This window comes from Canis aureus, chromosome 36 (genome assembly GCF_053574225.1).
Source record: "Canis aureus isolate CA01 chromosome 36, VMU_Caureus_v.1.0, whole genome shotgun sequence".
NCBI lineage: Eukaryota > Metazoa > Chordata > Mammalia > Carnivora > Canidae > Canis > Canis aureus.
Genome location: NC_135646.1, coordinates 14,003,934 through 14,017,848, shown reverse-complemented (window position 1 = coordinate 14,017,848; position 13,915 = coordinate 14,003,934).

Here is a 13,915-nt window from a genome sequence, read left to right as displayed (position 1 = left end):
TTATGCAATAGATAAAACTCTGTTATTTTTTCCATTAATGCTGTGAGCTGATAATTTCCTCTTGTCACAGCTGCTAATTATTTGGGAAATATCTTTAAAATATCTGAACATTGGTAGAAGCCTAATTGCTTCAATGATTTTTTTAAATTTACAAGTCATTTATATATTGAATGTCTTCTACTTCAAAGTCTTTAAGTATCAATTAGGTAGTCTGACATGTCCTTGTCTTTAAAGAGACGATATAATGTGCATACTCCAAATTTGTTCTTTGGGAGATAGATATCACTTACTAGTATCTCACATTATTTTTCAGTCAATATAATGTTATCATTTGATCAACCTGAATCAATTTATCTCCACTCTTTTCATGATTTACTGTTATTGTGAAGAATGCCAACTCTTCACAGTTGTACCCTTGCCTATCAGTATGAGACTAATATCTTCAAGTTAGTAGTAGGAGGGTTTCTGTCTTTTTGCTCCTGCCCCATCAGGGAATGTGAGTTGAAGTAGATGTAACTTCAAGAAGTGTGAATGAACACTCAGGAACTTTCAGCTAATATCAGGTGGGGCCTCTAGGTGTCACTGTTCCATTAGAAAGCATACTATAGCCCCTGAATCTCCCGTTTCTCATCCAAAGATCTGTATGAATACTTAATCACTTTCTTACTAGGAAGTTTTCAAATGTTTAATGATGTAGTGGCACTGAATTCATTGTACTTATAATATTATAAGAGAGATAAATGGAAATACGGCTAAGATTATGCTTTGTCTCTATCATGTGAAAATGATACTCCAATGAAAGCTTCTCTCCAATGAAAGCTCTCACAGATCTTGATTTTCTGTAATAACTAATTACAAATGAGAGAGGCATTTAACAACATAAATGGAATTCTTACAGTGTCATAAAATAAGGAAGTTCTCACAAAACAAAAAGATAGGACCATGTTAAAAGGGCAAAGGGGCCAGCCTGAATGAGCTACCAATAGCCACGCTGGAATAATTTGAGCAATAAAATAAATAAGATGGTATTGAATTATATCTCAAAGTATGAAGTAAATATGCATGGGTCTATTTGGTATAAATACATAAATCATTGTGTAAATAGGGGGTAGGGACAAATCTTCCTTAAAAAAATTTCCAAATAATTTATGTAGATACTCTAGGAGGTAGAGCCTAATTTTTCTCAAACCCTTTGAGTGTAAGCTGGAATCTGTGATTTTTTTTTGAAAAAACTAGAGTGAATAATGAGGGGAAAAAGTAATTCTTACAGTAGAAAAATCCAACATTACCTTGGTCGAGAGATAAAAGTTAATGTCACTAGTTATGTCATGTTGATAATATTTTCATATAGTATGGTAAGAAGGTTGTCTCACCTCTGTGGCATTTGTTTACAAAAACCTATAACCCCATTCTAATCATAAATAGAATCAGATAAGCCCAAATTGAAGGTGATTCCATAAAATATCCAACCAGTACTCCTCAAAACTCTCAGAATCATAAAAAAAAAAAAAAAAACAAACAAGGAAAGACTGAGAAACTGTAGCAAGCCAAAAGAAACTGAGGAGACAGGATATCTATAATGTGTTATCCAGGATGGGCTTCTAGAATAGAAACAGGTCATTAGTGGAAAAACTAGTGAAATTTGAATCAATTCTGGAGTTTTGTTAAAATAAGTGAAAAACATTAAATGTGGCTTAACAAGCCATAGTTTGACCAATAGTGTATATGTTAATATGGAAAAATTTTGAACAATAGTATATGTATTAATATGGAACTTTTTGAATTACACAGGTATAGAATAAATAAACTCTAGTTTTACCTTTATTAAATTTAATTTCTATCATCTTCCTATAGATTATGTTATAGTGATCACTGATATTTTTGAAGGTTAAGGGGATATTTAAGGTACCATGTACAAATCACCAACTGTATATACATGCCAAACAAAAATGATACTTGTGGCAATTTTATCATGTCAGTAACAGAGAAAGCATTCATCAGTCTCTAGTTCCCACAGTTGCTTATTCCTATAGCAATAACACAACAAACTGGCACAAAATCCCTGGACTCCAAACTAATATCTAGATCATTATATTTATCCTTATCTGTAGTTTTTGTTCTAGACAAAAACACTTAAAGATGGAAATAATAAAGTTTAGTGGTTAAAAAATCTTACACTGGATACACTGCAGCTTTGAGAATTTCCATCTCCTAGTATGTATATATACATACACCTATTTACCTATTGTATCTTTTTTAACACCATGGCCAACCTCACCATGTTGTGTGAGGTCTTATCCAATTTATCTTTCTTGTCACAATGCAATATTTACAGTAGCGAATTATTTTCTTAAATTGCTTTTTCAAGGGGTCATATCCAACACAATACTGTCAGATCTGATTCACTCAAGTCAGAGATCTTACCCAGCATTAAGCTTTACTAATAATTTCAGTGATACAATCAAGAGGCGTTAGCAGAGAAGTCAAGAGCAGCTCTACAGATCTTATCTTCATTTATTAGATACCCACTCACTGGTCTAGAGGAAGTGATGTCTCAGTGCAAGGTGAAAGTTTATTATCTCCTATAGTGGGAAACATTTAGTTTTAAAAACTGAAACTATTTTAAACCTCAGACAGTCAGCCAGCTTTTATGACATTTTCTAAGGTGTCATGCCCATAAATTGGAACATCTTAGTTTTGTTTATCATAAATGATCCTAGAGGTGGGACATGCTACTAAGATATATTTTATCAGGCTTTTAATTGTTCCTCTAGTTATGCTAGTAACGTTAACATAATTAGTCTAATTACTATGTTGTCAACTATCAGCATGTTTATAAAGAAACTATACTGGTTCATCTGCTGTCTTCCTTTCTCAAGAAATCCCCTCAGTAATAAAGAAAGAAATGAATCATTAATCAGTACTTTTAACTCCTTTTCCCCGATGCCATTCACAAAATTAACATGAGCACTATTTTCAGAAAAATAGATTCCTGTTCATAACTACACATTTTCACTAAGATTTTCTTAAGCCCTACCAACTCTTTAATCATATTATAATTATTTAAATCATTAAATCATTTTCCAGGGACCGTGTGTAATTTTATGTTAAGTGATTACTAAAAAGTTAGTATACCATGGTACATATCTTAAAATGTGGAATTAGATGGAAATGAAATGATAAATAGATCATGATACATTATTGAAAATATTGAAGCTTTGCTAGTGAGTTTAAAATGACAGATTCTACTAAATAATTTTAATCAGCAAAATAAAGCTATAGAATAAATCAGATTACTTAGATACAATCCTAAAATCGGATGCAGTATTTACGACATGTTTATGAAGGCTTAGATTAATTCTGATTAATGTCAAAAGCTATAATTATAGATTGAATATTCAAAATAGGTAAATCTCATTAATTCACAGGGCAATGTTTGGCCCAATGAGTACTGTCCTACACTAAATAACATTCCATTGAGCTCTTCTACCCTTTTCTTTTATCCTTGAAGCTTTTCAAACCATGGGGGGTATCAACAGGCTAAAAGCAAATCCCAATGTCTAGCCATGTGCTGGCTTTCCCTAGCAATTGATTCTCAATCCTGATAAAAAATAGGCTATTAAACCTCTGCTGAACTATATATATATCCATGTAACTCACTGCTCTTTACCTCACAAGTCTATCTGAAGGCTTCAGGGTTGGGTGTGTCATGGTTATGTGGTCTCATAAAACAAATTAGGAAGTATTTTCCCATTTTCAATTCACTGGAAGAATTTGTGTAAGACCATGTGAGATTGATTCTCACTCTCTCTCTTTAAAGATTTTATTTATTTGAGAGAGAATGAGCATGAGCAGGGGTTGGGGGGTACAGCAGGGGGAGGAAGAAGCAGATTTTCTGCTGAGCAGGGAGCCCCATGTGAAAACCCTGGGATTCTGACCTAAGCAGAAGGCAGACACTTAACTGAGCCACTCAGGTGCCCTTAGATTATTTATTTTTTTATATATTTGAAGAGATTCCTCTGTGAATGTGAAACTATCTGGACCCAAAGTTTACTTTGTAGAAAGGTTTTGAAATTATAGACTCAAATTCTTGAATAGATTAAGTGTATTTAGATTTTTAGTGTCTTTTTTTTTTTTTTTGGTCAGTTTTAGTAAGTTATTTTTCAAGGTAATATTTCTTTCATCTGAATAGTTGAATTTTTTATAAATAAGATTTTATTAGTTTCTCTTAAAGATTTTTTCATGGGTGTTGGATCTGTAATGATGATGCCCTTTTCATTTCTGATATTGATAATTTGTATTTTCTCTCATTTTTCTCCATCAGTCTTGCTGGCACTTATGAATTTTGTTAAATTTTTCAAAGAACCACATTTTTATTTAGTGTATCTTCTCTATTGTATATCTAGATTTTTTTCTATTGCATATGTGCTTTATTTAATATTGGGTTTTGTTCAGTTTTTAAAATATCTCTTCCACTTTATATTCTTTGGGTTTAATTTGCTCTGCTTTTTCTGGCTTGAGAGATAGAAGCTTAAATTATTGATCTTTCAACTTCTTTTCTAGCACATACATTAAGAACTGAAAACACAAAACTGAAAAATCTCTAAACATTGTTTTAGCTGCATTTGATGTCAACACCACATATTTATTATCAGTTAGTTTTAGATATATTCTAACTTCCATTATGATTGGTTTGTTGATCCAATTATATAGAATTGGGATGCTTAATTTTCTAATGCTTGGAAAATTCCCTGATTCTGTTAGCCCAAAGATTTAGTCTTCATTTATTTTATAACATAGAAAGCTATTTTCTAAACTCAGAAAGTATGTTCTCTCATTGTTCTTAATGATCATGGTGATTTGTACCCAACTTACAATATAGAAATAAATTGACGACACTTGCCACTATCTCTGAAAGGTGTCTAATAAGTGAATGTTTGTAGAAATAAAACAAGAATTTCATGGCTCATTGAATTCTTATAGATTTCTAGTGATAGTTGTTTGGATGTGTCTTCTTTTCCTGTCTCTCTTGATTTACTCAGTCAAGAAGAAATAACATCAACAATAACTTAAATTTCCAAAATGAAAAAGAAAAGTAACACTCATACAGAAGAATTCGTCCAGTGTCAGAAATAATTTTCACTTCCATGAGCATGTGATAATGATGAAAAGCTCTGATTTGGCTTCCATTACTTATTCTAGTTTTACCACTAGTTATTCTACTATTCTATTTTAAATCAAAATCCTTAAGTACATCTTTTTTGTTCATTTCAAAATCTTTGTTTATATAGAGAAAGAAAAAATGATTTGTGTCACTTATCCCATTAATAATAACATTTTATATAAACCAAAATCCTTGAAAATAAACAAAAGAGAGTTTATAAATATATCTTAGAATGTATCTTTAGAATACATGTTTGAAAGTTTATGTCTCCAAAAGCTCATTTATTTTTGATGATATTTTTGATATCATTTTTGATGACCTAAAATTTTTGATGACCTAAAACCATGATATGGGAAGGCGTATGCCAGGTGTTTTTCTCTGGCTCTGCCACGTTTTAGGTTCATGGTCTTGCAAACATAAGTCTAGAAAAAAAGAGAAGCAGAACTCATGCATTTATTTCAATGTTGCATTTAATAACCTCTAACAGAATTTGTTTCTAAATCCAGGACTTTGAACTATATTGATTGGTGGTGTTAGTGCTCAAAGCATGATGTTTACAGTAGGAGATACAATAATGTTTCTGTTGAATTGGCAGTTGAGAATATCTGGTTATTTTTGAATTTTTCATAGCATTGAATTAAAAGACAAACAAAAAGAGTAAGGAGTTACTGTGTTGGCTGGATTGTTTGATCCTGAAAGTTGTAGGGGAAATATGGCTACCACAAATGAGATTGGAGGGAGATTCATATAATATCTGAGAAATCCCTTTGGGCATCTCCTAATGCTGTCTCAATCAATTATAAAAGTTAAAGAATGGTGACAGAAATCAATATAGCTAGGATTTATAATTATAATTTCTTCCTTGTTCTCAGGGAATAAGACATTTATTTAATGCCTTTCTTTCCTCTGATATTTTATATACTCTACAGCTGGTGTTGCTACTGGCTATCTTTACAACTTTGTACATTTCATTATCAATATGAAATTATGACTGAATTAGAAGAGGAATGGCAACCACTTAGAAATAAATGCAGAAATTATTAGGAATTTAGCTCTTCCCTTTGGGAGACAGTAAGCAATTTGCATTTGTATGTGGGATGGTTGTATAATATTGAGTGGAAGCTTATTGTAATTATTGCTATTTAGAACATTTCAACCTTAAGTTGAAAAATCGACTCTTTACATTCTGTTCCCAACATGCTGATGGTTAAAGGTTAAGTGTGTCTCCATTTGGAAAAGGAGAAGATGGAAAACACGCAGAAGTCATTTTTCCAGAACACATATTAACACTTGCTAGACAGTGCCAGTGAATGAAATTTTGAGAATGTGTTTGACACTTTTCCACTGAGATTACTACATTCAGACCAACTACTGCTGGTTGACACATTGTCTTTAGATATGTTAATTCAAGATGGCTCCTCTAATTAGTGATTTTTTTAATGTAAATATGTACTTAAGTCAGAAATAAAAGTTACAGCTGCTGTCCTAGTGTAAATATTAACATAATGAGATACCAGTTCCCAACAGCACCTGTAATAGTTTTTCGAATCACAGGATGACTCCTGAATGACATGGACTCCTAAAGGGCATCCCTAGTTTAGCTTAGACAGCTGTTGTCTTTGTTCTGCAATATGCGCTCTTCTGTATCTTGAGTAAACGTTATATGAAAAAATATCAAAAAGCAACAAGCAGTAGGGAAAAAAAGGTAGAGAGGCATGGGCCCTGGTGGCCTAACAACCCTTGATTAGCACATAGAATACTGTCATCTCAAAATGACAATAATATAGTACTATGAATAATCTAGGCAGATATTAATGTATTTTCAATGATCACCCCATGCTGCTGTAGACACTGATGGAAATTGCCTTTTTTCTTAACAGCAATTTAAAGCTCAGTGGTTATGGTTTAGCAATGAAGTGCTTCAAAATGGCCCATCATAGCATTCATGTTTCCATGCAACTATTTCTATAGCAGTGATCTACCAACCTATGATTAAATAAATTAGTATTCTCTGCATAGGAGGGTTGAGTAATAGCCTTTTGGGAAATTTGAAATTCATGAAAAATTTTGCATCCTGATTCTCATTTTGGCATTATATTAGTTTTATCCAGTTTTCAGTTAAGATATTAAAAATTCAGGTGTGTTATATGGAGGGGAAAACACACACACGAATTTCAATGAAAACTACTAGTAAAAGGATGAGAAATAAGAACGGGCTATGTGATGATTAGGAGATGTTTTAGCTCCACCTGCAGATAGCTGAGTTGAGTTTATACAGAGAGCAGTATTTGATTAGCTCTGCTTGAGGTGGACTATAGAACTATTAATAGTGCAGGCAGATGAACCCTATCTTCAGATCTCCAATCTGCATGTCCTTCTCAGAAAAGAAAGCTTAGAAAAGAACACTTTGAAGTTGACTCAGCCAATAATGATGTCCATGTGAAAACTGACAATGAAATGAGGAATGAAAAATAAATAACTCTAACTTGGAATTTTGTGCTTTGCAGTAGTTGCCACATCATATTTTTTCATGAGTCAGTAAGGTTGAGTTGAACTCCAAGTCAATATCAAGGAAAACAGGTAGAAAGGCATGGGTTGAGGTGGCTGAATGGTTCTCGATTAGCACATAGAATATTTTCATCTCTAAATGATAAAAATACAGGACTATGAATAATCTAGTCAGGTATTAATGTATTCTTAATGGTCTCCCCATGCTGTTGTAGCTGCTGCTAGAAATTACCTTGTCCTTAACTGCTTTCCAATTAAAGTTAAGTGATTATAGGTAAATAAAGTGTTCAGTGGTTCCAAATAAAATTTCCTAATAACCTAAGTTTACAGGTGAGAGAAACTTTAATGTAACAAAGGAGAAGAGCGAACTAGCCTGGCACTCAGTTCTTTCAGAGTAGTAAGAATATTAATGAGAGGAATGGAGTAATAAATACATCCCAGAATGTCTGGGCAATAAAACCATATCTAAAATAATGTACTCCTGTATTAACAGACTGGTTTTTTAAAAAAGATCATGTATGCGTGTTGTTATCTATGTATAGAACAAATATAACAATCTTTTCTTATCTCTAGCTCATAAGACTGCCAGAAGGAAATGATTTGGAAGTTTGATTGATTTCACCCAAATTCTTATACTCATGAAAATTAATGACTGATAAAATAGGAAAACAGTGCAACACTGATAAATTGAAGTACTGCCCCCCAGAACTTTGATGCATTCAGTACAAAAGTGTTTTCCTACTTAGAAATTGTTCACTTTTTCCTCTGTGCATCATCCTGAACCCAGGGTGGGTCCAATAATCCAGGCAAGGAGGACAATCCAAGCAGAAGATGGCCTGGGTGACTCTGCATCCTTAGGGCACTGGAAGAGATAGAATCTGTTTTTTCCAAATCTGGAGATTCTCCTTTCCAGGGATTTCTGCCCACTTATGATGCAAGAGACCAGTTGAAACAACCTGACTTATTATTTAACACTGACTCCAAACAAAGTCCAAGGGGAAGATTCAAGCACCCAGTCAAGTTATCATTTCTATCCATTAGTCATAATGTTTCCCTTTATAATGTCATTTCGCCTGTGGAACAAACATCTTAACTCCTTCAGAGGTTTCCCCAGGCTTGAGTACTGATATCATATGTGGCCCTTTCTCTAATCAGTGTATATTTCCTGTGTGTGTAATTTTTCTATATATAAACTCATTCCCCAAAGGGGTTAACTAGGAATAGAGACTGTACAAGGGCACTTTGACTCAGACATTCCGTCTCCCTAGGACAAAACAAATTCTTGGTTGTCTTTGCTCTTGGAATTAAAAGAATGGAAAGAACTTCATATTCCTGCTAGCTTTCTTCATTCTCATCTCTTTTCTCTTTCTCCCTCTTTTTCCTCCTCCTCACTCTTTTCCTCATTCTTCTTTTCGTCTTTCTTTTTCTTCTTCTCCATATGCTCTCTGTCTGTCTGTCTGTCTTTGGCTTATTCAGTCCTATTTTACCTACTGAGTGATTTTGCCAGATGGCTTTCTAACAATAAACCTGTCATAGGCTGCAATCTTGACAGATTCAGAAATCATAAAAAGGGTAAGAAAAAAGTGGCGGAAGTGGACAGTAGGAAAAATTCAGTACTGTCTCATGTCACAGGCAGGCCAGAGAGAAAAAAGTATAGAGAGACAGGATATAAGCAGAAGAGTTGGGTTCCACAATAGAGAGCAGAAGGTACTTGGAAGAGTAAGTCAGTCAATATTTTCTATTCAACCTAGTTACCTGACTAAATTAACATGTAATACTTTATTTCACAGCTGTCTTAGCTCAAGCTGCCATAACAAAAATATGATAAACTGAGTGTTTTAGACATCAGAAATTTATTTTCTCACAGATCTGGAGCCTGGAAGTCCAAGATCAGGGTGATAGAATGATCCAGTTTTGGTAAGAGCTCTCTTCCTGGCTTGTAGATGGCTGCCTTCTCATTATGTCCTTACATAGCAGAAAGAGAGCAAGCTCTTTGTATTTGCTCTTATAAGGGCACTAATCTCATCTTGAGGGCTCTACTCTTAAGACCTTATCTAAAATTAACTATCTCCCAAAGGCTCCATCTTGAAATACCATCACCTAGGAGTTAGAATTTCAACATGTGAGTTGTGGGCTGAAAGAGGCACAGTTCAGTCCATAACAAATATTTTCCAACTCTGCCTTAAAGAAGAGATGTTCAAAAGTACAAAGTAGAAGAAAATTCACAATCTTTACCCATTCTGCTCTCTCATCAGGTCAAGAACCAAGCTGAAAGAGTAAGGTGTTTTGTGAGTGGTGAAGTGGAAATTGCCCAGCCACCTTGCCACTTGATGATAATCATAATTTCAGGGACCCAAATCAAAACAAGGAAATTCAATTTTTTCATATTTATATCAGCACTGAAATAAATTCTTAGAGCTGAGTATTTAAACACTCTTCAGGTATATTATTAAATAAGTTTAAGATTTTTTTTTTACTAAAGTTCTTGGGATTAGGCTCAAAGGACAATGTAAGCTTTTGAAATAACACTGTATATTCTACAAATATTTTCCCCATGCCTTGATTAATTTTTTGTATGTTTAACTTTTGAATTCTACCTTTTTTTCATTTTAATTAAAATACTTTGCAGAAAGATACATAAAATGTACCAGTAAATTACTAACAGTCATTACTATTTTTATGACTAATGAAGTTTTGCCTCATAAATAGAGTGATAACCAGGAAGTTTTAAATGCTGAGTTATATTTGGTTATTTATTATTTTGTTTTTTTGGTTATTTATTATTTTGAATATGAGGATTTCTCATTTATAAAAGCCTATAAATTATGGAAACTATCTTATTGAAAGAAATTCTTAAATTCTTCACTATGTAAAAGTATTAACATAGAATATCCAATTTTATCAAAATATAGAATATGATATTGTTAGTCATTGCATTTAATTTTTATTTTTAAAATTTTTTGAAGATTTAAAAATGTTTTATTATTATTTTGAAGCCCAACACTGGGCTTGAACTCACAACCCTGAGATCATGACCCGATCTGAGATCAAGAGTCAGATGCTTAATCAACTTAACCGCCTATGTGCCCCTGTGCTTAATTTTTTAAATTAAAAAAAAATTGTTTTCACTCCAAAGTTATATTCATTAAAATGATCAACTTCCATGAAATCTCCATGATTTGGCTTTTGGTTAACCATGATTTGTTTTTCTATGTAGTAATCAAACCATCTAGCAATACTCCTGGTAAACTAATATGTGGCTAAAATAGAGGGAAAAAGTGGATACTAGAAAGATGGCAGTTTTGTGTTGTCCCTTTTCTAATGAAGCTGGCACAACTACGTATGAGCCACAGCAATGTAGCAAATGAGATATTAATTTCATTAACTTTGTGCTTCTAAATTTTTACAACATTCTCCTCACCATCAGTAGTAGATCATAAGAATTCTAGGAATTACAGCCAAGCAGTATATTAAAAAATAAAACAAAGGAAAATAAAACTTTTAACCCTTATTGCTTAGTTTATTTTGAACTTAAAAACAGGACAGATCTTTTGGTTCCAGGTAGGGTAAGATAGGTGTGAGAGGGCAAATTTCCAACTGCAACAACTCAAAAAGCTGGATGAATTGCAAAAATAGTTTTAAAGGCATAGGAATAAAGTAGAAGCAATGAAGGCTAGATGAACTAAAATTCTACACCATGGAGAATCCTTTCAAATTGAGCTGACAATCAGACATGTTTCCTGAGGACATATACTGATTCTGGTCATAGTAGAGACTTGGAATCTGCATGGGCAGGGTCTCATAATGCATCATTTTGATTCCCCTGCCCAATTGCCTTATGCCAGATCTAAGGTGGTGCTAAATTTAAGAAAATCTACTGAATTGGTGAAATCTGTTCACTATTTACATGTACCCTGTCAGCACTGTAAGCACAATTGTTGTGTGTGTGTGTGTGTGTGTGTGTGTGTGATTTTATTTGGATGTAACTGCTGATAAATATGTCCTCTCTGTTTTAAATAAGCGATCATTTTAATGTCACTGTATAATATTTGTAAAACAATATAAAATGTGTTGCTCTTATCTGAGATGTTGAAAGATGAATTAATCAGTTATAATGATCTTAGCCAAATCAAACTTCCTCATGATTGACTATCTATATTCTTTAGGAAAAAATGTATTCAAAACTGCAGTTATTAGTATGATTTTGTCCCTGAAAGATTTGTTGCAGTGAAAAGGCTACATCTGCACCTAAGAAAACAAAAATGAATATGTTCCAGTGAATACAGTAGAAGTTGTAAGTTCAAAGGTTCCTATTAGACAGCCTCAGATTTATTTGAGTCTAGCCTATATTTCCTGAATTTTGACTGGCTGTTTCTACCTCCAAAATCTTGACCCACCAGTTCTAGGCTACAGCCTGATTTTCCCAGGTGACTCATATTATCCTGGTACAGCAGTACACTTTGAGACATTATTCATCTGTTATTATCATTTAAAATGCTTTTGACTGAATGCATGATACTTCAATGTTAGGATTTGCTTCTGATAACTGGTGGTATTAATGTTAAGCTCAAGTAGTTATGTTCAAAATTTTTAACTTAAACTCATGCACATCAAACACTGCGACCCAGGAATAATAATGAGTAGCAAGGTCTACAAGGTTAAATGGTTATCTAAGGAAGCTCAAAGCAAGGAGGAAAGAAAGACAAATAGACCATAGTGTCAATGCCAAGTAACATATGCCATAGTAGAAAAATATTTATGAGATGTTATGTATATTTTAAAAATAAAAATATAAATATGATACATTCTGTCTATATTGGGTGAGGGAAATCCAAATGAAGAGAAGAGACATCTTGTGATGGACGTGCAAGTATTAAGGATAGCTTCACTGAGGAGGTAAACTTCTTCTAAGTAAGATTCCTTAGGGGAAAAATTGTGTGTGTGTGTGTGTGTGTGTGTTTTACGAGCTATGTTGTATTATCATCATTACAAATAAATTATACTTGTGTATATACTTATAAATAGGTATGAATGGATTAAGGATAGATTTATACTAAGAAAATAGCACAGTTTGGGCCATTTCCGTTTATGGCAAAGTTGTTCATCTTGGGAAGAATATTTCTGTTGGGAGCTTATGAAAACCCTACTATACCCCCATTGATTCTTGACAAAGGAACTGGTCTGATATAGTGCAAAAAGGAGAATTTCAACCAATGTTGCTGGAATAACTGAATATCCATAGGGAAAATAATTATCCTCATCCTCTACCTCACACATACACAAAAACTCATTTGGGGTAGATCAGAGACTGAAAAGGAAAAGCTAAAACTATAAACCTTTCAGAAAAAAATCAAATAACCTCATGACTGGAGAATAAGATAACTTAATGTAACTTAATGTTATCTTAAGACATAGATTCTTCTGGGTGTCTGTGCTTTTGAGGAGTGGGAGTAGATTGGTAGAAAATGGCACATTAACACTCATAAGTAGAATTTGATTTCTTGATGTCATTCTTTTCTAGCACAAATAACTAGCAATTGAATTGGTTTAATTAGTAAGATGTTCAAAAATAGTCACTTTTACATATCACTAGTTACCAAATTGTGAAGTAAAATTCACCAATCTCTGGAATGTTTTATATAAGCTATAATAAAGCTAAAACTGAGACCGAGTTTATAAAATGTCTCAAAAGGAATTACATTTCCATTGGCAGATTAAACATGAATTGAATATTTACTGTATTATGTGATGAAAGGTGTCTATATTTTAAATGATGACAAATTCAGCTTTAAATTGCTATGGAATTATGGTCTTAAGTTTGAACTACTCAATTATACTTCTAAATTTTACTTCTTTATTGCAGAATAAATAAAGGTAATTAGTGTAAGGAGTAAAATGTTTCCTATAAAAGTAAAAAAAAATTGAAGACCGTTTCAGTATAAATGATCTTATTTTGTTAACAATTTAAAGAGTGATTTCTCTTGCTTACAGTAATTTGAGAAAACTTAGTATAAGTAACTAATATCATTTTGCCTATGGCTATGCCTTTTTCCCATATGCAAAATGATATTAGTTACTTATCATAGCTTGTTTAGCTATTTTATTATAACTTATAGTTTACAATGAGGTGTTTTATAAAATTCTTATAAACCAGGGTTAGAGACAAACAATATGAATGTATGTACATAGAATAAAGCAAACTTCTTCATTAGGGAAAGATGATGGGAAATTTTGAGCACTTAC